We start from the raw sequence: 25,328 nt of genomic DNA on the forward strand, positions 1-25,328 counted from the left end.
CTATGTGATAGGATGTAGGTGCAACATTATATATGTAGGTAGTACTATCCGGCCCCTAAAAGTAAGAATCCAGGAACATATATGGGCCATTCGGCGTCAAGACACCAAATATCCAATGACAACTCATATGAGTGAATGTCATGGGGGTAGGCTTGAAATTTGGTTCCATGGAATTGACCATATCCCTGTAAAACCGAGGGGGGGGAGACAGAGATTTAGCCCTTAAAGGATTTGTCGACTACGTAGTATAACAAAGGGACATAATACAGATGAAGAGTTAAATTTTTTCCTTGAATGGTAAATGTGGGAGTCTGACAAATACAGCTATGATTATTGTATTGAAATGTTGAGATTGTTAATGTACAGACAGGCTATAATATGAGGAGGGAGCTTAATTGATGTATATGATTGTTAACAGTTGAATTTGATGAAAAAATAGGATCATCGTGTATATTTTTGATGTACAGACCTGTATCAATGAAAGTGAAGTAAATCACAGTGTAGATTGAATTCTAGATCAACTGTCGATATATAGGTATGTTCATTGAGTGAGCTGTACATCTTGTGTCAAATCAACTTGTGGATACTATGTCTGGTGCTTATATATGGATATGTAACAATGAAACATGTGAATGTCATGGACATGGAATAGTATGTGCAGGGGTGGGAGGCATACATAACAAGAGGTCTGTTTTGCCCCATATCTGGATACAATCTTTATGCTTTAATATTAGTTATTCTGTTCTATCCTCTTGGGCCTGGTTAGGAACCCTCTCTCTATTTTTGGTATCTCGACTATATTCTGCGTTGTGTAGGTGTGCACTAGATATAGTGGGGAGCATGTGGGTGACTTTGAAAAATTAGCATCTACCCTTGGGGGAGTGATATTATCACAATGGGACATCACTGCTTTTATTAACTTGCCCCTGTTAAAGTAAGGTGAACTAGTGCGTGATGTGGAAAGAATGCAGACGATACATTCGTTTTCTGCAGTTGGAGTAGGAATTTAAGATGAGCGCAAACTATAAACATATCTGGCTTGCCATATGGATTTTAAATATTCGTACATCAAGGAATAACTTGGGCGCCATGTAACGAGCAATTGTATATATATGGTATGCACGACTGTAAGGGCGTGTATGGCCCCAGTTGTTGCATGTAAAATCAAATACAACATGAATGGGGAGATCGTGTACAAAATGCAGGAGCGCAACTGTAGGGACATTCACGGACATGGAATACAACATGAGTGGGAAGATCGTGCACAAAATGCAGGGGCGTGACCGAAGGGGCGTACGCGGCCCTAGAAGGTGCACGCAAACTTGATGCGACACTAGTATGGAGATTGAGAACTACATATAAGGGCCGGTTGTGTTTGACCCTCCCTAGGGACGGAGGTGGTGCTCCTGAGAACTACATACAAGGGGCTGGTTGTGTTTGACCCTCCCTAGCGACGGAGGTGGTGCTCCTGATAGAAAAGAGGTCGGAAATTTTGAGACTTCCCCTTAAGGTTTTACGGCGCATGGGAACGTTATACCGATGTAATCAGGAGGTGGATAAATAGAGGGAGGTTGTTCGGGCGTCTCCCTTGAGTGCCTAAATTTGATATATCACCTACGACTCGAAACGCCACGTCGCCGGTAAGTAATGAATAATGCCCAGGAGTTGCATTACCAGTTGGAAGTGAGCTATTGACAAATTGGATAACGAGTCTGGCACAAACTAAAGTGATGAATATTGGTTATACAGGTTGAGTAGCACCGCAGGGTTGAACACCAGGTTTTGGAGTTATGGGCACGTTTTATAAAACATGGTGAGGCTCAGAAACATGCGTAATTTCAAAATACCGGTTGCCGGCAATAGTATTGACTTTGTATTTTATCAAACGGGCCGATAATCAAGGTCTTTTTTTTTGTTCGGATGTTTGGGCACGTTTTGCTTTCTAAATGATGATCTTTAGTATCGTTCTAATTAACGGTTGCCGGCGAAATGGTTGCAAATTTGTATGAAACTATATGTCTGGGCTTAACACTGGTCAGTTTTTAAAATGTGTCGCGATGCTTGATGTTCAAACTCTATTACTGTTCGGACCAAATAAATCGGTAATGAGATGGGGATGCCTACGTGAGAAACAAAATGTCATCAATAACATGCCATCTCTTGTTAAACTGCATATTTATTTAATATGCGTTGGGACGTAAGGGGCTCGGAGAGTTAATATCTTTGTAGTGCGCGTTATTTTGGACGTTGTACCTCAAGGGTGATGAGACGTAAACGTCTTTCGGGCAAAGGAAACTGGAAACTAGAAGGCGCCTGGGATTTTGAACATAAAGGGTGTTAAGAAATAATATCATTTCAGTGCACATCATAGTATAGACTGCACTCTCAGGATGTGAATGTCTTCCGCTCAAATGAAATGGGGGGGGCCAGATGATGCCCGGGATTTGGAATAGGATGTCAGTGTTTGACAGGGACGATAGTAATGGAATTCGTTCTTGATATTTTTCCCAAAAGCAAAAGTTTGCGACGCCATATACTTATGTGCCCGATAGGTTGAAACGATCTGTAGCAAATGCTGCGTATATTGGTAGCATGTAGCTGATTTTAAATGTGAGGAATAATGTACTCTATAAACTCCCCTTTTCTTTCAGGCACAACAGCCGATTAATAGGATATCACCACAAGGCTAAAAATTACACCTGGCACTCCAATACAATACATAAGGTGACAATTCGATATTAAGATATGTAACTATTTTTAGTGCACTAGTGCAATGGTAGCATTGTGTTTGGCATATTGGATTTGGGACACGATAGCGAGGTGTACTAAATATCATAATACTATTTCTAATTGGCACAATAGCCATTATATGCAATCTGCGAATTCGGACATTAAGGTGATGGCGCAGGTAAAGCTCTTAGCTGAACTATCCTAAGGAATGCGTCCCCAGACTAAAAACAACAAATAGCAGTTTAATCGGTAGGTGCATGGCTTAGTCATGGATGACCTCCATATATATTAGACGGATTGAATATAGCCAATAGAGCTGTTTCCAGCTTACAGGGACGGGGGTGCTGCCCCCTTTTTAGGTCTCGGCTAGCGAAGGCTGTGCTTGCGCAGTCTCGCTTGCGAGAGATAATGACTTGGAGAAGAGGGGCTTGAACCCGCCCCTCTTCTCCATTGGCTGGCCTCTTGAATGCTGGCCAGCCATTGGAGAAGAGGTTCGTCACTCCGAACAGGCCCCGTCCTTTTCGGATTCGGGGGCGTGTTTTTTGCAACTTTTCTAATTATCTCCTCCAGCCAATGGCAAGAGGAGAGAAAAGAAAAACACGCCCCCGAATCCGCCGCTGCATTTCTCCGAGGCATTTCTGCTTCGCCTTGGAGAAAGGCAGTGGTGTGCTTGTTCATTGCACTTAACAGTAGCGTTCAGTCAACTACTGTCAAACTCGGTATACAAGTAAGGTTACCAGAAGGTTCTATTTCACAGAGAAAGCTGTGTTCCAGTCCTGGGATTCCGTTAAACAACCTAAAATAAGCATTCTGGGAATTGTAGTCTTAAATTCACTTCGGCTGATTCAATTGAACTGCGCCCCTCCTGAAACAATGATATATGGCCGGGTCTAAGCCTTGTTTTCTTTCTGTGGTTTTTTCTTCACCTTTTCCGTTACCCCTTAGCAACAAACTAGAGGCTGTTGAAGCTTCACTCACCCTCCTTTGGAGAGTGTCGCTCTCCTTGCCCTGCCGTCTAAACAAGCAAAATGTTTCTCATTCTTACGAAAAACACCTCCCTGGCCCGCCAAACTAAAAACGTCATCATCATTGACGTCAATGCCCCCCCCTCCCCAAAAAAAACATCCTGTCTCACCCACGTTAGGAAAACAAAAGTCTGATAGGTGGAGTTTACGGTCGGACAGGGGGTCAATTATAGAGGGTCAAAGTGTGTGTCATTTCATTTCCGCCACAACTACTTTGGGGTGCATCGCGGTCCGTGGAGGCCGGGGACGGCTGCCTCACGACAACACCCTAGACTTAGAAAGCACGTGTTTTCATTCCAGGCAGGAGGGGGGCGGAAGAGGCACGGATGAGCCATGGAGACGTGGATTGCACAACCGGCGTCTGCATGAAATCTGTCTGGAATGTCCTCTCAAAGGACGCTCTCTTCTTCGTGGGCAGGTACACAGGTTTCAGGGCGCTTTGAAGCGCGGCGCTTCAGACTATAGCAGTGCCCTGACACACGCAGATCCAGAAACGGGAGCTATGAGAAGTGAGGGGGCTCTGTTCCAGGCCCGCTTCCGGGCACTGACTAACGCTGAGCTCAGCCGGGACAGCTTATTTATACAAGGGCCTCCGCTCCCCCATCCCCTGCCCGGAAAGAAACACATTCTCAGATGCGATAAAGGAAGCAATTGGGCCTTTTTGATCTTTTCAAAGATCGCTACCGGGGCTGGCGCGGGCACAGGGGCCTGTGAGGCGCGGTGACTCAATCGCCCGGCTTCAGGAAATCAGAGGAGATTAAAAGTAGTTCTTAGCGACTGCACATGACATGAGCCGAGAGAGTAAACACAGCGCGTGCCCGTGACTCACTGGGGATTTTGATGTACACACCTCCAGGCCGGTGCCCTCTGCAACGAGGGCAGGCAGCAGCGGCCAAGGAAGTTATTACTAGAGGGCTAGTGGGCACAGAAAGGAGCACTGGTAAAACCTTTGTGGCCTCTATTGAAAAATAGTATATTCGTTAAAAAAAACCCACAAACATTACAGAACATGGCGTGGCCACTAGGAATGTTCGTGCACTTCTTATGTGTATACGTTTGATTCAGTGTTTTTAATAGTGCTGGCATGTGACCAGCAGAGACTTCGCAGCGCTACAGGTAACCGGTGATTGCTGTCCTTCCTTCATCCATGATTACTGAGACACAATTCAGTCGAAGGTGGGACGTTAGGTCATAGTAATCGGTCAAATATCAGCTCAGATATCCTGAGGCGAGCAGATTTGGGCTAGCTCCAAAGTAAGGCGCTAATCCGCGCGCAAGACGCTAACATGCGTTCTAATCTGCTCTGAGCATGAAGGAGCCGTTAGGTACCCGTTCTGGGGTTACTATCCAGGTTAAGGTACAATTCATAATTTATTCTGATCAGATATTTGACCGATTACTATGACATCACGAACAGGATAAGGAACCGAGTCAATTTGTAGTGCAGATAGATGCTCCGGGTCCTGAAGAATCGTCACTAGTTCTCACTGGATTTACAGAGGCGAAACATGTTGACCATATTCAAGCTTACACACCATTTAGTCTTATTAGGACAATTGTATCCTGTATAAGCTCCACATTTTTAACTAGGATAGCGAGTTCCATCTATACCTATTTTAAATCACTTCTGTTAAAACTTTCACACACTACAAAATTCACCACCACTTCATCATACGGAATATACAAATGACCTCCGGCAAAGAGCCTCCTCGTGGGTGCCCGTCGGGCACTGCAGCGCCGGCCCGACAAGGAGCTTGCCCAGTGATGAAGCATGAAACCCCTTGGGTGTGTAAAGCTAGGCCTACTAATGATGTTACATATGATATAGAGCCACGTGGAAGATGTGTACATTGATATTTGTTGTAGGAATGTGTACGTGTGAAGCACAAACCAAGTGGAAAGGCAGCAGAGCATTACAGTCAGTGGAGCATAACTCCACTAACTTCTATTGTAGGGAAATAAATCCACCTGGTTCTACTGTAACCACAATAAGTGCATCTTTCCTATATTGCTACAAACTTAATGCAATACAAAACAAATGAAAATCTGACTCTTTTGGGCTAAAAAATCGAAGACGCATCCAAAATACTACAGGTTGTCCAATGGTTGCCACATTACTCCAAAGAGTTGTCAGGTTGCTCCAAGATAGCAGGGCACCAAGTTTCCAGTCACTGTCTTTTATTTAAAAAATGAGTGTATGCTCGGAGTGGTAGTCATAATTTACTTTCACTGAAGTTACAAGCAAGCGCAAAAACTCAATATTAATGATGCATGATAAAAAATGCTTCAGGGAACGTTCTAGCAACCCTCATGTGCCTAAAAGCATGGCACTGCTTTCTGAATTAATACCCCCCACCCCCAAAAAAATCTCCTGTCCTCCTTCATCTGTGGTCCTTCCCTCTTCGCATGCAATCAAATGGTTGAAATAAAGATAAAGAAACATCCGCTCTCACCAAAAGATCGCGAGTTCCAACTGTGACAGGGCCTGCTCAGACGTTCATCTTTCTCAGATCGAGAATTTAAGCAAAGTTTGGGTATATATTGGCAGATATTTAAAGCCCTCCTAAAGACAATAACTGCTATGAAGTGCAATACAAAAATATATTATTACAGCAGTTAAACTAGCATGCCGCCCCTCCCTCACTGCTTCTCTAGAGCTGGGAGCTACAGGTCGGTATGAACAGCGCCTCCCCGCATCCAGACTCCCGCTCGCCTTGCTGATTGAACTATACGTAAACGTATTAGGCCCACGCGCCATTCATCACAGGACTAGACGAGATGGGATGCGTAGGAAGGAGTCTTTGAATATGGAAGCGGTTTGCCCCCTCCTGATCTCACCCCGTGCAGAAGACATAACAGAAGCCAGTAGCAGGGAAAGCAGGCGGGGCCTACCTCAGGGCCTCCAACCCCTGTGCCTGCCTAGGGCCCTACCTCACAACCCACACCTCTGTTCTGTGCCTGCCCGGATTGTTTCTGGGTCCACGGGTCTGACATCACATGCGAGGCTCGGGTCAGCCGCAGATGTCTGACGCTCTGAGGATGGGCTGGCGCGCTCTCCTGACAGAGAGAAAGAAAGTGAGAAAGTGACATCAAACGCACTTCCCGCGCTCAGGGGATGAGGTCACCTTGAGGGAAAGGGGATACGGCGCGCAGCCGCCAGGCCCTGCCTGCAGGGCGGCCTTTGATTCCAAGGTGAAACGAGGTTGCCCTCATTAAGCCCTGGCTGTAGCGTATATGTGTGTGGGAGGCTCTGTGTGTGTGGGAGGGTGTGTGTGTGTGTGTGGGAGGGTGTGTGTGTGTGTGGGAGGCTCTGTGTGTGTGTGGGAGGCTCTGTGTGTGTGTATGTGAGAGGCTCTGTGTGTGTGGGAGGCTCTGTGTGTGGGTAACTGTGTGTAGAATGCTCTATGTGAGTGGTGGGGGTAACTCTATGTAGGTTGCTCTATGTGAGTGGCTCTGTATGTGTAGGTGGCTCTGTGTGTGTGGGTGGCTCTGTGTGTGTGGGTGGCTCTGTGTGTGTGGGTGGCTCTGTGTGTGTAGGTGGCTCTGTGTGTGTGGGTGGCTCTGTGTGTGTGGGTGGCTCTGTGTGTGTGGGTGGCTCTGTGTGTGGGTGCAAATGCAATAGGTCTCGCATTGGAGAGTGATTAAGCTATTGACATTGTAAATAACAATGCCGTTTCTTTAAATGTTTTAAAAACAAAAACATACAAGAATGTCATGAGCAATGCCAACAGCTCTAACTTTAACAATGCCGAGACCATTGCATTGTAAATGCTTGTTGTTGGATGTAAATGCTGCAGCTATTTTACCTTTTCTTTCTCTGATTTTCTTCTCATCTTTTGAAACTAGCTTTGAAGACTATATACATGCTTATTTTCTTTCCTCTATAAAAACACGCCTGACTCATCCTATGGGGCAATATTAGATCTGTTCAGTAATGTTTTACAAGAAGGTTGATGAACAAAAGGATATAATATCCGACGTCAAGGGTTTGTGCAATTTGGACTTGGCCTCAATTGTATAAGATGAATACATCATAAATTGTTTTGTAAAGATTGAAATAATCTTTTGCAAATGAGATTATGGATCACTAATTGCAACTAATAATAATGAATTTAAATGAAGAGAAAGTTGCTTAGGTGCTCGATCTGTTATTTATTTGATAAATTAAGTTCAAGTATAAAAGAAAATGAATGCTTGGAAGCTTATTTTTTAGAGTGTCTCTTGTCTTGATGTATTATGTGTAATGTATTGTTGGATGTCAATGTATTTTAAGATTGTATTATACATATGTTTTAAATGTCTTTACAGCCCTGACTAAGTTCTTTCCAAAAAGAACGAAACGCGTTGGCTGCCCGGTGCTTTGTTTCAAATTAAAAAGAAGAATAAAGAAACTTGAACATTGTTAATACTGGATGGACATTCATAAATTACTTTTTCTTGGACATTTGAATTAGGAAGTGCAACCTACAGTTGGAAACAGCAGGGGTAGTGGTGTTGTACACCGTGAGAGCAAAATGCTCGAATGTCATTTGGACTAGAGGAGGGTGGGTAAAAAGTGTGCTGTTACTTGCCTAGAGTGAGGTGTGTCACATACACTCCGTAGTGTGTGTTAGGTTGTGTTGTTTCCTTGCTGGTTCTATATCACCCTGCTCTTCCAAATCATACCCATGGAGCCAAGAGCCACCAAACTTCTCAAGCCACTTCCAGGTGAAGGTGTCTGTTGCGAGTACCCAGATAAATTCCCATACAACTGTGTTTGCTCTGCTACGTAAATGAAAAACAGACTTTTTGTTATTTAACCCCAATGTCAATGTGGCAGCAGGATGGCCATCTTGGAATAGGAATTTTCATCTTCAAGAAAACCTTTTGTCTTCACTTATTCTTGAGTAGTTACTTACAACATAATTGTGCAGCACTCACAAATAGTTTTAAAGCAAAAGGTTTACTTTTGTACATTGAATTGCAAAGGACATTTAGTAGTCTTTGACTATATTGCATGCTTTGAAATAGTAATTACTTCATCTGCCTCTTTAAACATTTCTTATCAGTGTTATTCAAAGGAAGGAGAACCATTCGAAGATGATCGCTTTATTAAGTTATATGAAGTTCACTCTGTGTGACATCAGTCTTACATCTATCTATCAAAGCTTCTGCTTCAAATGTGGCTTCTGCTTCATAGATTTGGTGTCCTGCCTTCAACGAACTGCGATCCCCCACAAGAGCGGACTTCTTCAGCAAAGCCTTGCACTTACTACGATTATCATTACGAGTCAGCCGTGCATTTATTGTGGATGTGCTCAGGATTTAAGGAGATAGTTCGCTTGTTAAAATCATTATTCAGCACCTTGTAAATAAGATCCATTCAGCAGGCTATGATCATCAGCATGGAGTGCTCGAATATTCAACTCACCTGTCGATTCATCAAATTCATCATGGTCGTTGACCAGCGCAAAAAGTTATCAGAACTCAGGCAATCACTTAACTCATGTGAAGAGCAATGGGGAGTGGCAGACTTAAATAGTGTCATAATGAACAGGCCCCACACCCTTCACCTGGCGTCACTTCATAGAGACATGACATTCGTCTACCCTCTTGTCACACTTTGAGGACAAACCACACTTGAACTAACTTGAATAGTCTAACCCTATCCAACTTGACTTTCATAGCTGCTCATGTGTCTTTTAATTATGTAATGGATCATAGGAAGAGGCCTTTTGAGTTGCTCACATGCTTTCTTTTTTTTAAACCATATAATTTTATTAAGTCGGGGATTCATATTTTAAAGTAGCCCACTACTTTGCTTTGTCAGCTGTGTTGCTATCTTTTGTTTCAATAGCGATACATAAGTGTAAGAAAACAGGGCCTTTTGCAGATGTCCCCCGATTTGGACTACTAGATGCTGGTTGTTGACTCTACAGTGCTGCTTACCAGGCTCAAGTGCCAGTGCTCTTTCCCTAAAACTGTAATGCATGAATTGGAAATCCCAATCAAACAAATCTTTATTCGATCTATTTAGGACATAAAAGAGGGTACAATATAAATAGAAGCATAATACAGAAAAATTTCATAAAAATACTCAGATCTCATACTATACACTTATAAAAGAGAATAATGTCACTCAAAAAAACTCAAACAACAGATTCTCATCTAGCATAGTGAAAACAATGTATGTATCATATTACAATGATCCTCCATTAGTAAACATGGATACAGGCTGATAAACAATAGATTTCTCGAAATCACACATCCACTAACTTTCTGGTCCTAAATTGCAAATTTAAAAAAGGAACTCATGCTAAAACATATTTTAGGAAAGCTCAATAATTGTAGATGAAACAAAGCTTCTCTGCACTGGCAAAGCCCTAACTTTTTTAATATGGGCTTTAAAAAGCGATTGCGTGGAAAATTATAAAAGCTACAAAAAAGGTAAAGTTCAATAGGGACTGTTCAGTTGTATTATCCCATGGGCAAGGCGATGCAGCGTTCCCCGCCAAATCAGATACTCTTAAAACAAAAAAGCCACCTCATCGTTCCTTCTAAAACGGGAAAGAAGTGATCTCTCCCAATGCGTAAGATCTAGTGTTAAATAAATAGAAGGTTCCACAGATGCTAAAGATCTAGTTTAGGCCAACCATGTATGTTTGGATAATTCGGTTTTCAATCTTGCTTCCTCACAGTGCTCCAGAAAAGTAGCTTTAACCTTTAGTTTGTTCATTTTATTAATGTTTTTAGGATCCGTAAACAAAGAAGACAACCCCAAGGTGCCCAATGTTTTATGAATGTAGCTCAGCCACACAATAGAGGAGCCCTTCTCCAAGCTGAGACAATCCATGATTATTTCCTTACAAAGTGACGCCTCTGGGTTAATCCATACACTGACCCAAAGCAACAAGGGAGCCAGATGCACCTTATCTGCGATGTAACCTTGATTACGCTCTGAGCAGTTAATACAACTGGGAGTGGATGGCAGTAGGTAAAATAGCATATGGAGAATTCCATTTTCCTCCACTTGGACAGAGGAATGCTATGAAAGCCCCATATCACTGCCCAGTGTGTAGCAGCAGTTAGACATTGGGTGTCATACAATTTCAAAATGGTGAAATGGTTCCTGTTCCTCTAGATCTAGTAAGATTGTGCATCGCTCCCGCTGATCTGCTAAGTTTAAGGCAGGACCTGTAGAGCTGAGAGTGCCAAGACCCAGAGGAACTAAAAGTTACTCCTAATAACTAAAATCGCTAAAGCTAGTAAGTGGCTGGCCATTGATTACGAGTCTGGTTAACCTAGATTTGCTGGGCCCACATTCCCATAATGTGCGGTTTTCAATAATTGGTCACTAGGTTTAGATAACTGAGGAAGGAAGCAAAGGGGTCCACCAACAATCCCAGAGAATTGGGGGTGCGGGCTAAGAGGATTGCGTGATCGGCTAGAGTAGTGCAGGCACCTGCGTGCCTACAATCCTTAGGGTGTCTACCGGATTAGAAATCAAGTAAGTGCATAATCCATTGATATAAAGAATAAAAAGCAGGGGTGCCACGATACACCGTTGGCGCACCCCCAACATTAAGGAAAATTAAGGAGACATTTCACCGTTGACTCTCATACATACTTTCACTCTTAAATCTGCATGCCCAGAGTGCAAGAAATTCACCAGAGGGTGTTCCACCTCTAAGTCCAGCATCATCATCCCAGCTTGGTCTGTTCACTGAATCAGATCCATTTGACAGGTCCTTTTAGGCCAGGTAAAGGGGGGAGCCCTTGGAATAAGTGTATTTGCTTATTATCTAACTCAAATTCAGGCACTGCTCCGCCATGCCCAGCCTTGGACGAAATCCAAATTGAAAAGGCTGGAGAATATCGTTGTCTCGAGCCCATATGACAAGACGATTGTAAACCACTCTCCCTGTGATTTTGATTGTGCTATTGATGAGTGAAATAGGTCGATAGCATTTAGGAGACGAGTGATCTTCCTTTTTGACTATAGGGACAATGGAAGATAAGGTCCAAGAATGGGGAATATTCCCCATAGGTCAGACATACATTTTATGAGGTCAATGTGGATCCCATCTGGACGTGGTGCTATCCCACCTGTGCACAGCCGTATTGCCAACTCTACTTCTAAAAGAGATATATGAAGAGGCGGCGAGTGCTGCCAACTGTTATGGAGAGCATGTACGTCCGGGTTCTCCTCAATATGATACATGGCAGCAGAGAGCAAGACCCGGTCAGATACTGATGTTGCACTGCAAAAGGGGATTCGTTTTCTTTACTAAGCCCCAAAATAGCTTGCTGTCATTCTCTACTACCACAGTTTCCAATAGTTCCCAGTCCCTTTTGTGTAACTCCTCTTTCCTGGATTTAAGAATGGATTTATATTCTCGACATGCATCCCAAACCTCGGGCCATACCCTAGGGGTGGTGGTCAACGCCTTCCTCAATCTATGGTTGGATGCTGAGCAATGTTCATAGAACCCTCGGGGTGCCTCTTTGTCAGGGCGAGAAGGTTTAAGCAGGGCCTGTTTAACGCACTGAGTTAGGGTGCTAAAAGTTACCATAGCCTCTCTCCCGGTGTCTGCCAGACAACTGAGGAACAGTCCCTGATGTGATTTTAATAACGTTGTCAGGGTTTCAACTGGATTAATAAAGCGCCAAATAAGCATTAGACCATTGGTAGAGTGTTGGGTGATGGGGATTGTATTGGTGTTAAACTGGTGTCTAATCAGGGGAAATTGAGCTAAAACACATAGGGCATTAGGGTCACCCCACTCAGTCGCTAAGAACTTCCCTTTGGAGAACCAAGTTATAAAATTAGTGTTCACAAACATATAAAAGATAGTTGAGGCATGACTAATCCCTCTAAAAGATGGTAATGATGTTACACCCCCTCTAGGTGTCTCGAGTAAATCAACTAAATTGTGCGCCTCTGTCTATTCAGCTCTATCCCCCTGTTGTCACATGTGGTTCAACACCCTTTCATAGATTCTCCTGGCTCCCAGTTACATTACCTCAACTTAGCATGAAAATCACCACACAAAAAATAATAAAACTCTATTTGTTTCCATCAACTGTTTGTAGCTTAGAAAGAAAGTTAAACAAATGGGTGAGATTTGTACAAACTGTATTGGTAAAAGCATTGTTAGAAACAACCACCAGCTGCTCTGTACGACGAGCTCTGCCTCATATCTTTCCGGTGGCCTACTAAGCTTCTTCAGTTGCCACAGTAATGTAGGGCATACTAGGAGGCAATGGTTTGAGTGTGCGCAATGACTTTTCAGATGCCCTACCTTTCTGCTCTGCATCACTGTGAGGTTTTCACCGTAGGTCAGTGTATTTACACAGCCACTCACCTGAAAAAAGACTCCAAGCATAGAAAATAGCAAGCAGTAGGGACCTCGAAAAGAAATTCAAGTCCCTTGCCTCATAATTCAGGTTTAGTGCTCCTGTCCGTCAGGCAAGCATTCATGGTCTATGTAGAACATTCTGCTGGATGGGCAATAATCCAGTGCATCAGTTTGCGAGGTTTTCCAGCCTCAGCTGTTCCTACTGGAAACAGCTGCTGCAGTTCTGGATGAAGCGTGAACACTATCAGGTATGATTCAGCTGTAGTTTGTTGGCAGATGAAAATGGTGCGGTTTCAGATTACACCTAAAAAACAAAAACATCCATATTACTACATATTCAGTCACCTGTTGTCATTCTGTGGAAGTTGGCATACGAAAATAGAGGGCAAATTAAAACGCCTATTATTGGAATGGACAATAAAACATTTGGACACCACATTGTTCACTGGCACAGGAAACAGTTATTTAAAGCTATTACAAAAGCTCATCTCCAATAAAGTTCACACCAACAATAAGAAGTACAAACAGATACAATGTAATTCCCTTTAGACATAAACATGAAAAATATGCTTTTAAACCAGTGCTTAATTTGTAAAATATGAAGTGCAGGTGCTCAAATGTTTGTCGGAGGCCAAACCCACTTTTTCTGGCTCCACCCACTCCCTCCACTGGCTCCACCCACTTACTCTATTAGCTCCACCCACATCTTCAACTGGCACTGCTAAAAGTCAAATATAATACCTGTTCTGAATTTCAGAAAAGGAGCCTTCCTCAGAGTAAGGTTTTGATAGGAGGATCCCCGTGAACCATTTTGAAAAAGATTAAAGCAAAAGTGCATTTAAAGCATAATTTTGGAATAAATTAGCTAAAACCACTAATGCATTGAAAAGGGAGAATTTCAGTGCCCTGTGTGCTGATTTGGGGAAAGGACAATACTGGGGTAGGGTTTGCCATTTTGAACAGAGTCTATGAGTTCAAAGATACAACTTTGACATAGCTTAAGTTAGGTGACAAAATAAAACAAAATGTTGTGAAAACACTAGTCCAAACAGATAAACTGAATAAAATCATGCAATACACTTGAATGAGTCAGCCTCTGTCACTTTCAGTGGCCGAAGGGGTATGGGGTTGCGGTTAATCAGTATAGTGGAGTATAAATGTGAAGGTGCATTGCTGCCTTAGGGGAACTTTTCCAGACTGAAGATCTTACACCTCAGAGGCGTAGCTAGAGCTTGTGGCGCCCGGGGCTATCCCTCAGATTGCCACCCCTGGAGAGTGGGATGAGGGTTGCTGGGGAAAAAGGACCGAGAGACACATAGTATCGCCGCTAATAGTTACCTCGATCATGCAAGTTACATGCACATACATGACACCGTCCAAGGCTACACAATTAAATACACCGGTGACCGGCAGTACAAAGGAGAACACACAGACTGCCACCCTGCAGGATTTCAGGAAGGGCCTAAAAACATGGTTATTCGATTAACGTCCCTAATCAGCAGCACCGCCCCCACCCTCCAGCGCCTAGATACCCTCACAGGTGATAAGTAGCGCTATGCAAATCCTGTTTGTTTGATTGAATGACACCCGATTTCCACACATCGTTTGTGCGCTACATTAGTTTTATCTGTAAAATTGTATGTCTTTGCAAGTTAAGTGACCACTTCAATGGAGATTGTGCTGTCTATAAATGACACTGCGCGAACACACCATGCTTTAATGATATATGTTCAACATTGTGAGTTCAGTGATGAAGCACTGATGGCAGCGACGCCACTCTGAAAATTGTTCGAGCACCACTGGGTGTTCCCAATCCTGTTTCTCTTGGTTATTACCTTCTCTGACTCAACGAAATTCTAGTCCCCCTCCCATATGAATGTGTCACAAGCCCTCTGGACATTATTAAGGCAGGTATTGGCCTGTTAATGTGGTAACCAGATATTTTACTCATTTGCATTTTTAAAGAAGGGCGCATGTTGTGTGTGTTTTTAGTGTCTCACCAGAGTGACCAAAAAAAGAAGCCTGCTGTGGTAGGCCCTTTATAGTTTTCAGAGCTTGATACAGTCTCAGACAATTCTATGTTTATTTGTAAATTGCTGGCCTCTGTGCTAAGGCTGGGTGTTAAGCAGTCTGGATTCCTCCTTGCACAATTGTTGGCTCAATTACTTTACCTTTAACTCTAAACCTAGAACACAAACCCTAACCACAAACCTGCGGTAAGACCCAATCGAAACACTTGTGTTCATCCAAAACTTAAAACTAACCCGCAATCTAAGCATAATCATACATGTATCTCTAAACCTATTCTTAATCCAAGCGATGCTAATAATTCCAGTCCTCGTTCCACCCCTATCCCATTCATCTAACCATCACCCTCATCCTAGTTGTAACCTAATTCTTTCTAACACCAATATTGAATGTCACTCCAACTCAAACACTAACACCAGCTTTAAGGCAACCCCTATCTCGTGCCCTAACTCGAGAATAGCAGATCTTGTTTCAGTGCAAGATTTGTGCATGCTGTGGTGTCTTATGTTAAAAACAAGAACTGCAAACTTTAGTCCAGTCTCTAGATGTCACCAGGTAGGTATGTGAAACTGCCCTACTCACTGGCCTATCGAGCCTGGCTTCCTCAACATTATTATTAATCTCAGCAGCAAGGCTTACTGCAAACATGGAAAGGGGAGACCACAGCTCATCAGTTAGAGAATGTCTGAGCTCGATCCCAGTAGAGAAACACTGCATACTCAGGACAGTGTGCATAACCTTCAAAGCCCTTCACCAACCTACCTAGCATCAGCAATTACACGTCACTGGGCAAAACAGAAACCCCAGAAACAAAGAAGCACTGATGCGAATGGAATACTCTGCCACACAGTGGTACATATCCTGTGCTCTGTATATAAAGGCTATAGGCTACAATGCACCTGTAATACATTTGTGTCTGAGCATCACATCGGCCAAACTCCAAAGTAGGCCCTTACTCCATCTCAATAACAGCACCCAGAATATGGATTTTTTATTTATCCAATAAAACTCCATATTCATGCCTCATAACACCTAACACTAACACTTACGTTTGTGACATTTAATTGCAGCCCTCTCCAGCACCTGCACCGCCACATATGCAGTGTCATTCTTAAATCAAATATTGTAGAGTGAAGAACAAACTGACTACTTAACATTCACTATAAGACAACACGTCTTTGCTAACATGGATTTCTATGACTTGGATGCATTTCTCAAAATATGTATCTACAAATTGCAAAATGCTCTGCCGTCATCCTGAACATTTCTTTGTAAATATGTATGTTTATTATTTGGAATCATTTCTCAAATTTTTTTGTAAAAATAAAAAACTGTAGAGTACTTTAACATCGTCTGCGTGTGGTATTAAATTTCAAATAAAGAAATAAAAACGTAGAAATTAACAGCATTCGCAGGGTTCTATACTTTATGGCATGCTCTCCGACACCCCACTGTACAACCGGCGGCCATGTCTATGTTTCTACAGGGCAATGCCTGCAATGTTCAGCTCATGGTTTGTGCACGTGGAGGGGCGCAGCTGGCACCGGAAGTACATCTAACAGCAGCAGGCCGGAGATAAAGGAAGCATAGCTGTCAAGGTTTCAGATTGCTAAGTGTGACATTTTTATAATGTCAGCGTAATTATGAGTGACATTTCAACAACTATGAGTGACACTTTTTTCGCAAGGAAAATCAAGCAATAAAAACAAAGGCAACATAAATATCAGAAATTACACCCATTTGAGCAACGAGAAACTGTAAGAAGATTTTAAAACGGCTGCAAAGCACTGGAAATGGAAGGGTACACGCGTAGCATAGAGGTCACAACCCCTCTGCAGACTGTAATTTATCTCAAAAGGACACACTGAGCAATTTGATAAAAATCAATTCGTTGATAACAGCAGGGTGTGCGTCACCGCCCGTTATTTATTAACAATCTGAAGCTACGTTGCATTGCTAGTCTAAGCAATTAACATTGAGACAATTAAGCATGGGGGTGCATGCAAGCCTCAGGAGAAAAGTTTGATTAAAGTACACATAGCCTAGGGGTCACAATTCGGCTGTAGGCAGTTTTATTTCAAATATATACTTTTTGAGAGAGTGAGCATTAAAAAGCCCGCACTATCTAAGAGTACTTGCACCAGTGCGTGTTATGCAGCAGGCTGTAAAAGTAGTCTAAAAAATACATATGGCACTGCACAGAAGTGTTTGCTTTAAAACATATCTGCACTCCTACTGACTCCTGAAGATGAATGACTTCTTGTGGCAGCTGTGCATCGGATCCCACACGCAGGTGCCGACATGAGAAGCTTAGACAGCTCCTATACTTCTGCACAGGTTCGCCGCCGACTCAGAAGGGCAGAATTCAGCAATTTTGTCTCATGTCCCGGTTTTTTTCGAAAGGGTTGACTGAAACAGTGAGAGTCACTTTTTTGGGGGTGTTCTAAAGCTTTGCTAGTTAGAAACTGTTATAAGAAAGCAATTTAATTAATAGGTATGATTTGGATTGTAGAAATTACATTGTGTTTACTTTCTTAATGCATCTTCCGTGATTGTATGTTGATGACAGCTGTCATTCTGCGCCAATCCGTGGATGAAAAATGGTAGTCCTTCTATTTTCCCCAAATGTCCCGGTTTTTGGTTCTCAAGATATGGTCACCCTATCTAATACCTTCGGGTCGAGTTCGCGCTATATAAAAGATGCAATAAAATAAAAAATCCCCACCGGAACAGGGTCGAGTACCTTGAAGCTGGCTCCCATGAGCAGAATTATGGCACCGCCTAAACGTGCAGCACAAAACTTTGATAAATGCCGCCCGCTCGATGTGCACCGTGGACGGCAGCTGAGCTCAGCATGACTGCAGGACCGGAGTCACCGGACCTGTGATTCACTCGTCCCCGCCTTAGCCCGTGACCGTGTCTGTGCTCGGGAGGTTAGGATTGCCCAGAAGAGACTGGTGACCTGGTCGCGACTCGCGCGCACGCACCACCACTATGCAGTGCGTGCAGCGTGCGTGCGCTTATGCAGGCAGTAGTTGCAAGCAGGTCACGTGAGCTTGCTTTGCACTTAGAACAGGGCCGCGAGGCACTGGCGGCCCATTCTGGAGGCCTTTATAATTTATTTGGGGACACTGACTGACAAAGTGTTAGACAGTGAGTGTCCCCAAATAAATTATAAAGGCCACCGCAACGGGCCGCCAGTGCCACGCGGCGGCCGCCTCCAAAACAGTGCTGCCTGGGGCAGTCCGCCCCCCTCACCCCCCCCTAGCTACGCCACTGTTACACCTTGTGGGCCTGAGCTCCTCAGCCCAGCAAAGTGGTGGAAGTCCTACCCCTCATGACGAGGGGGAGCGTCACTGAAAGCCTTGGACCTGGGAGCTTTAGTTTTAAGCCCTGAAGTGCCCAGGGCCAAGTGTCTATCAGTGACTCTCATCACAAAGTAGTGTGGGGTCAGCAAATCTCACTGACCACATCCACTCTGTTACGAGTAAGGGACTGCACCCTCCTCTCATTGGCTGACTCATAGCAAGGTCAGCCAATGAAAGGAGGCGACAATACCAATCGCCAGGGACCAACAAAGCTTCACCAATGGGGGTCACTTTTATTGTGGTCCCCGGGCCTATTTTTTGTCCCAGTCAAACCCTGGTAGGGGCGTAGCTATAAGTAGTGCAACAGGTGCCGTGACACTGGCGTCCGAAGGCATGAAGGGCCCACTGCACACAAAATAGACTTTTTTTTAGGGATCGTGCGTCCCAATTTTCTTGTCTGCAGCACACTGGCAGGTGTCTCTATCCCCTCCCAAAGTTTTATTTTTATTTTAGCTCCGATTATGTCTGTTTCTTTTGATTGGGGTGGAAATAATACGGTATGATTCACAAGCGTTTCACGTTTTTTGGTCATATTTATCCTCCTGTGTTTCATGACGCCCAGAGGGTTTATATTCGCCCTGATTTACAAGTGTTTCGTGGGTGGCAAGGGGATTCAAATATGGCCTGATTTGATATTTTTTACGAGGAGTGAAAGAGCTCGTATTTGGCGTCAGTCGGTGCTTCACGTGTGGCAAGGAGGCTCACGTGTAGTCTGATTTACGATTGTTTAATGATAAAAGCGTTAAAGGAAAGAAGAGGTGACATATCATTGTTGGTGGAGTTACACACACAAATACTAACTTCTCTTCAATTTTCCAAGAAATTATTCCTCCTAAAAGTGGATACATAGGATGCGGGCTGTCATTTCTCAAAATGTGACAATGGTGTTTTCAGGAATCGACTGGTGCAAAGTAAAACTATAGTGGATTAAGCTCTGTAAATGCTATTTCACAACTTTCTATAAAAAAAGAGCGTACCACACATCACCATAACACAATTTCTGTTCAATATGCTAAAATAAATCCCCATTTAAAAGTTGGCAGTGTTTCGAACACTCTTCAGCAAACAGAATCAGTATCGAAAAGCGCTATGGCTTCAGGCCACAATAGGGTGACCAACTGGCATGGGTGCAACTTCAGGACGGTAAGTTTAAAAATTCAGGACAGAGGGTCAAAATTCAGGACAAAACTTTGTGAAAAAGGTAAGTTTTACAGACACACCAAAGGAAGTTGCGCAATACTATAATAGTAAGTAAGTAAATAGACAACCACTTAAGCACAAGTCAAAATAAATTTATTTGAGGTTGAGAAAATCGTGCACTTCACAATTATTTGGTATGTGTGCAGCTTTGAGCAACTGTGCAGGTCTTTTTGTGGTATTTCATATGATACTTTACATTCTGTCATCCATTAATTCTTTCATCCATCATTCAGTCTTTCACCATTCATTCTGTCCTTCCATCTGTGTGCCCATCCATATCCAAACCATTTCAATCATTTGCAAACGTATCCATTATCTAGCCTTCCATCCATCATTTCACTCATCCATCCCTTCATCCACCCCCCCTTTCACTCATCCATCCATCATCCACCCTTTCACCGAATCCATCCTTTCACTCATCCATCTACTCTTCCACACATTCATCCAATCACTAATCCTTCCAATCATTTACCTTTTCACCCAAGCCATCCTTTCACTCATCGATTTAGTCTTCCACCCATTCACTCATCCATCCAACCATTTACCCTTTTACCCATCCTTTCACTTACTCATCCATCCACTCAGTCACTCACCCATCCACCCTTTCACTCACTCATCCATCCATCCAGCTCTCCACCCTCCCTTTCATTCATTATGCATCGTTTCACTCATCCATATTTACATTCTTCTATTCACTCATTCATGCACCCATTCACCCATCCATTCTGCCAATCATTCATCCATCCATCCTCTCTTTCTCTCGCCATGCCCCTTTCACTTAGCCATCCATCCTTTCAGCCACATTTTACCCATACACCCACCCACCCATCCACCCATCAAATTGCAGACAGAAGAGGCTCATCAAGAACTTCACTCCCGCTGTAGTTCCTAAAGGAAAGGGTGGGGTAGGGTGGGGGGAGGTTCACTATGCACCTGCACATAGGCAATCTGAAAACTTGGAAGTCATGAGTCATGCATGATGCAAAGTGCCAGGACATGGGGTGACTGTGACATGGTGTTGTTTCCAGGGCTTTACGTGGGATAAAAAAAAGTCGGGGTCTCTCCAGGGGGTGTGTCTGATTTAATTAAGGGCTTGGCTTTAAACACGTAAGCTAAAAATATGTGCTGAGCATAGTGCACCGCCCGACTGGTATTTTGCGGTTTCTGTCATTGCATCCAGTAACATTAGACTTTCAACAAGCCATGAGTATTGGCTTTGTCAATGGATGTTAGTTGCATAAAATCAATTTAAAAAAGCAGCAACTATGGCTTTGTTGTAAATAATATTAACAATGCTTCAGCTCTGAAATGATGAGACTGTGAAAGAACTATAATATCTTCTTCTAAACTTTTTTACTTTGCACACTGTAATTGTGGTACTCTCTTCTACATATTCTTTTTGTTTGCCTGCTTGGTGTAACTTTTCCTTCTGCTGCAATAGTATTTTGGAAGAAAGCCTGGTTAAGAAAAGGGTCTGGGTCATGGTAATCCTACAGTTTGTGTGCTGTGGTCCCCTTCAGTGCATCAGGGACCCATTTGAAACAAGAGCTAATCCCAATTCCTCATTTTGGAGGTCAAAACTGAATGAAGTGCAACATGTCACCCGAAAAATGTTGTACCCCGTGTCACTGGTGTTTACTAAATGCTCAGCTCACAACACCTAGATTTGTGTGAGAATCAAAATGGGGTTTAAAGTTATGAAATTTCAAGTCAGCCTTGTACTTCTGTAGGCTATCTAGACTAGTGTTCAATGTCACGCTCCAGACCACTGCCTTAGAGGAGTCTTAAATGTAAATGTAAATGTCGTCCATCTAACCTTAAGGGAATGCCCTGCCCCAGGGGGAGACTGGAGGAGGCCCCCACATGCTTTCACAGCCCAGACTGGCCAATTGTCATTATGGATGTGGCAATCCGCCGCATACAGAATGACAATGGGCGGGGTGGGGCTGCTCTTGTGCTTCACAGATGAGTGCAAGGCGCCCCATCAAGGGGGCTGAGGCCTCTCACAGGGAACACTTCTGTTTCCTGCAAGGAAGAAAAAGGCATCCGTAAAAAGGATCTCACGGACAAGGGGCGTGAGGTCCGATTTACGGACGGTTGGTCACCCATCCCTAGTTAGCTGGCTTCGCTTAGCTAGTTAGTTTACAATGAATTACTGCTGCGGCTTAACTTAAAACTTTTAAGTGCTTAACTTCTAATCTCTTACCAACACTCCCTGCACGATGCCATCAATCAGTGAGAAATAGGAATCTGAGATAGGGTTAGGAGTGTTCTGTAAGGGATAGAGAAAGCGCGGGAGCGCAAGCATCTTAAAAAGAGACGCAGGCCCGAAGGAGAGTAAGTGGGAGAGAATGCCAGTGCCTGGCGTCAGATTTGAGACGTTGGAGTGGACTTAACAGGTTCTGTTCAAAGAAAAGTTTAACATCTGGGGTAACAAAGATACCAAGGTATCGAAAGCCCTGAGACGCTACCGGGATAGCATAACCCCTACTACTGGACTAGACCAGTTTATCTTGTAACTGGAATGTGAGCCAAATATGTGGAGTACCCGCAGCAGAGAATGCGCTGGAGAGGCCAAATAAAGAAGAACGTCATCTGCGTATAGCGAGATGCGGTCTTCATGGTCCATTGTCCATTGAACTCCCCGTATTTCCGGATCTCCCCTAACAAATACGGCCAGCAGCTGCAATACCAGAGCGAAGAGGAGTGGAGACAGCGGGCAGCCTTGTTGCGTGCCTCGTCGGAGGGGAAAGGTGACTGAGCGGTGATTGTTTACGGTGACATGTGCGGTAGGTTGTGTATACAGTAGCCGAATCCATTTAATCATTTTAGGTCCAAACACCATGCGAGCCAACACTGCAAAAAGAAAATCCCATTCAATGGTGTCAAATGCCATGGTGGCATCTAATGACAATAAGATCGCCTCTACCCTTAGGGTGCTAAGTCTACAAAGGGCCCCATTCACCCGTCGCAAATTCCGAGCAGTGTTTCTTCCCGGCATAAATCCGGATGGATCAGTTCAGTGATATAAGGAAGAAATCGATTGGCCAGGAGTTTGGCCAGGATCTTAGCCTCGACGGTAAGGAGGGAGATTGGACGGTATGATTTACAGTCTTCTGCCTGCTTATTCGGTTTATGGACAACCACTATTTAGCCACGGTGAGGATGTCAGTCGGAAGTAAGCCCGACTCAAAATTCTTCATATACAGACTCAATAAGTGGGGAGCTAGTTTAGCGGCCATGGGTTTAAAGAGCTCAATGGGAAGTCCACTGGGACCCATTGCTTTCCCGGAGCGGACGTCTTGTATGGCCTTCTGAACCTCCGTCTCAGTAAAGTCCACCTCCATGACATCTCTATCATGTGGGGAGAGACTAACCACATTCATAGTGGTGAGAAGATCGGCTGTCCACTGGGCCTGAGAGGTCTCCGATATTTTGTAAACCTCCTCAAAGTGGGAAGCAAAGATGTCTGCAATTTGTTAAGGATTAGTGAGAAATGCACCATCCGGTCCCGCAAGTGCATGTACCCAACGTGTGGCCTGCTGCTTACGTTCCAGCCATGCCAGGAGTTTACCTGTACGTTCGCCTTGTTCATAGATCCTATGGCGAGTTGCGAGGGAGCGCGACGTGGCTTCTTCTAAATGTAGTTGCTTAAAATCCTGCCTCTTCATTTTCAAATTATGTTGGGCAGCAGATTCAGGGGCGTGTGCAACAGTACGTTCCAAAGCCAATATGTCCGCTTCCAATTCTACCACCCGCTTGGAGCGCTCAGCCCTGTATCCCACCATTAACGAAAGAGCCCTGCCCTTGAAAACAGCTCCAAATGCGCCCCATAGTATACCCGCCGAGGCAACGGAACCCACATTCTCAGCAAAGAAGTAGTCTGTATCTTGTAAGTAGTGCCTCCTTGATGTGTGGTATCTTTAGCGCCCATGGTATAGTGAGGGTGGCGGGCCGACTAGTCCGTTGTATGCCATAAGTTGTCAGTATCGGAGAATGGTCAGCTGGACCTAGTGAAAGCATGTACATAGTGAACATGTAATCGATTTGAGATTGACTACCGTGTACCCCTGATTGGAATGTGAAGTGTGTACTTAATGGGTTCAGCCACCTCCACATGTCCACAACGCCGAGGGCATTAGCAAACCCCCCCGAGCTGCGAGCCCCTCTGCGGGTCATCTCGAGGTGGAAGACGGTCCTGAGATCCATCCATGAACAGATTAAAGTCAACCCCCAGTACCAACACTCCCAGGGGTAGCTCCAAAAGAAGAGTCCCTACATCACGTAGTGTCAAGCACTGTAACATAGGGGGCGCATAGACGGATACTACATTAAGGACCCGACCCTCCTGTGTGCCCGTGACCGCTGAATATCTGCCCTGCGCGTCGGACCACGTGTTGTGTATAATGTATGGGCATCCTTTCCGGAGGAGGATCCCCGCCCCCCTGGAGCCCAAGGAGAATCCTGAATGAACATCCGATTCAGGGCCCCACATGAGTTTCCTACTAGGTGCGTCTCCTGGAGCATCGCAATATCCAACTCTTGCCGCTTTTAGGACAATACCCCTCTTAATCCTGTCCCCAAGGCCATTAACATTCCATTTCAATAAGTTAAGAGCTATACTGGGTGCCATCTGAACAAGTTGTCAGGAAAAGGGATCTCCTCTATGGATCCCGCCGCTAAGCAATCCGTGGAGCCACCCACCATAGTATGTAAGAATCTAGCTAGTGGACAGAAACAACTGATGTGGATTCGGCTTTTACAACTGTCTGTGTGACTTGTTACTGCACCAGAGAACCAAACAGCACAATGCGCCAATACAAAAAACAATTGAAACATAAAACCAACCCGTCCCCCCTCTCAGCATGCACTCCCACCCCCCCTGCCTCCCTGCACAACGGGTCTGAAACCACCCACCATCCCCAACTTGCAGAGTGCCTGTTGCCCACCCTCATCAACTTCAGGAATGTGAACAACCCCACTCCCTAAGACAGCAATCCTAACTACTAGCCCCGGCCAAAAAGCCCCCCGGGTGGAATGTCCAGGAATAATTCCCGGGTTATACTACGCAAAAACAGAGCATATAAAGCAAACTTAATATGGCAACTAAGGGTCAACTAGTAAAGGGTCAGTGTCATCAGTCAGTACTCGAAGAAACTGCAGCCAGAGTACAACCCCCAATCTTCAGCTATTCAAGGGAGGCAGAGACTTAACAGTCAGACCCTCTTACTTACACCATGTCCTTTTTCACCCCAGAGGGCCTTGAGAATCGGAGTCAGAATGGGGTGGGGACCTCCGCTGATGACGCCTGTCACTGGCTCCGTCGATCGCAGCTAGAGATTTGCGGGACCCCTTACCAACCATACGCCAGCCGTCTAGCCAGTCCCAGGCGTCCTCCGGTCTCGTGAAGAACCACAATTTACCATTCGATTCCACCCGGAGCTTAGCAAGGAACAGCATGGCATATTTGATCTCTTGGGCTCTGAGAGCGTGCTTTACTTCCAAGAAGCTACAACGTTGCTTTTGGACTCTCAAGGTAAAGTCCGGGAAGAAGGAAATCTTACTGTTGTCGATTAACAGAGGGAGGGCTGCCCGTGCAGTCGGGAGGATCACATCGTGGTCGCGAAAGTTAAACACCC

At 44.4% G+C, this 25,328-nt stretch overlaps 1 protein-coding gene across 3 annotated transcripts in view; it reads right to left on the reverse strand.

Moving 5' to 3' along the window:
* The window catches only part of FDXACB1 (ferredoxin-fold anticodon binding domain containing 1), a 132,172-nt gene that overhangs the window by 68,848 nt on the left and 37,996 nt on the right, over positions 1-25,328 (reverse strand). For all 3 annotated transcript variants that reach the window (XM_085645803.1, XM_085645804.1, XM_085645805.1), the window contains exon 2: positions 13,100-13,397. The gene's annotated coding sequence lies outside the window, so the exon portion shown is untranslated. The remainder of the gene's footprint in view (positions 1-13,099; positions 13,398-25,328) is intronic.

This window comes from Triturus cristatus, chromosome 3_1, assembly GCF_964204655.1.
Source record: "Triturus cristatus chromosome 3_1, aTriCri1.1, whole genome shotgun sequence".
Lineage (NCBI taxonomy): Eukaryota > Metazoa > Chordata > Amphibia > Caudata > Salamandridae > Triturus > Triturus cristatus.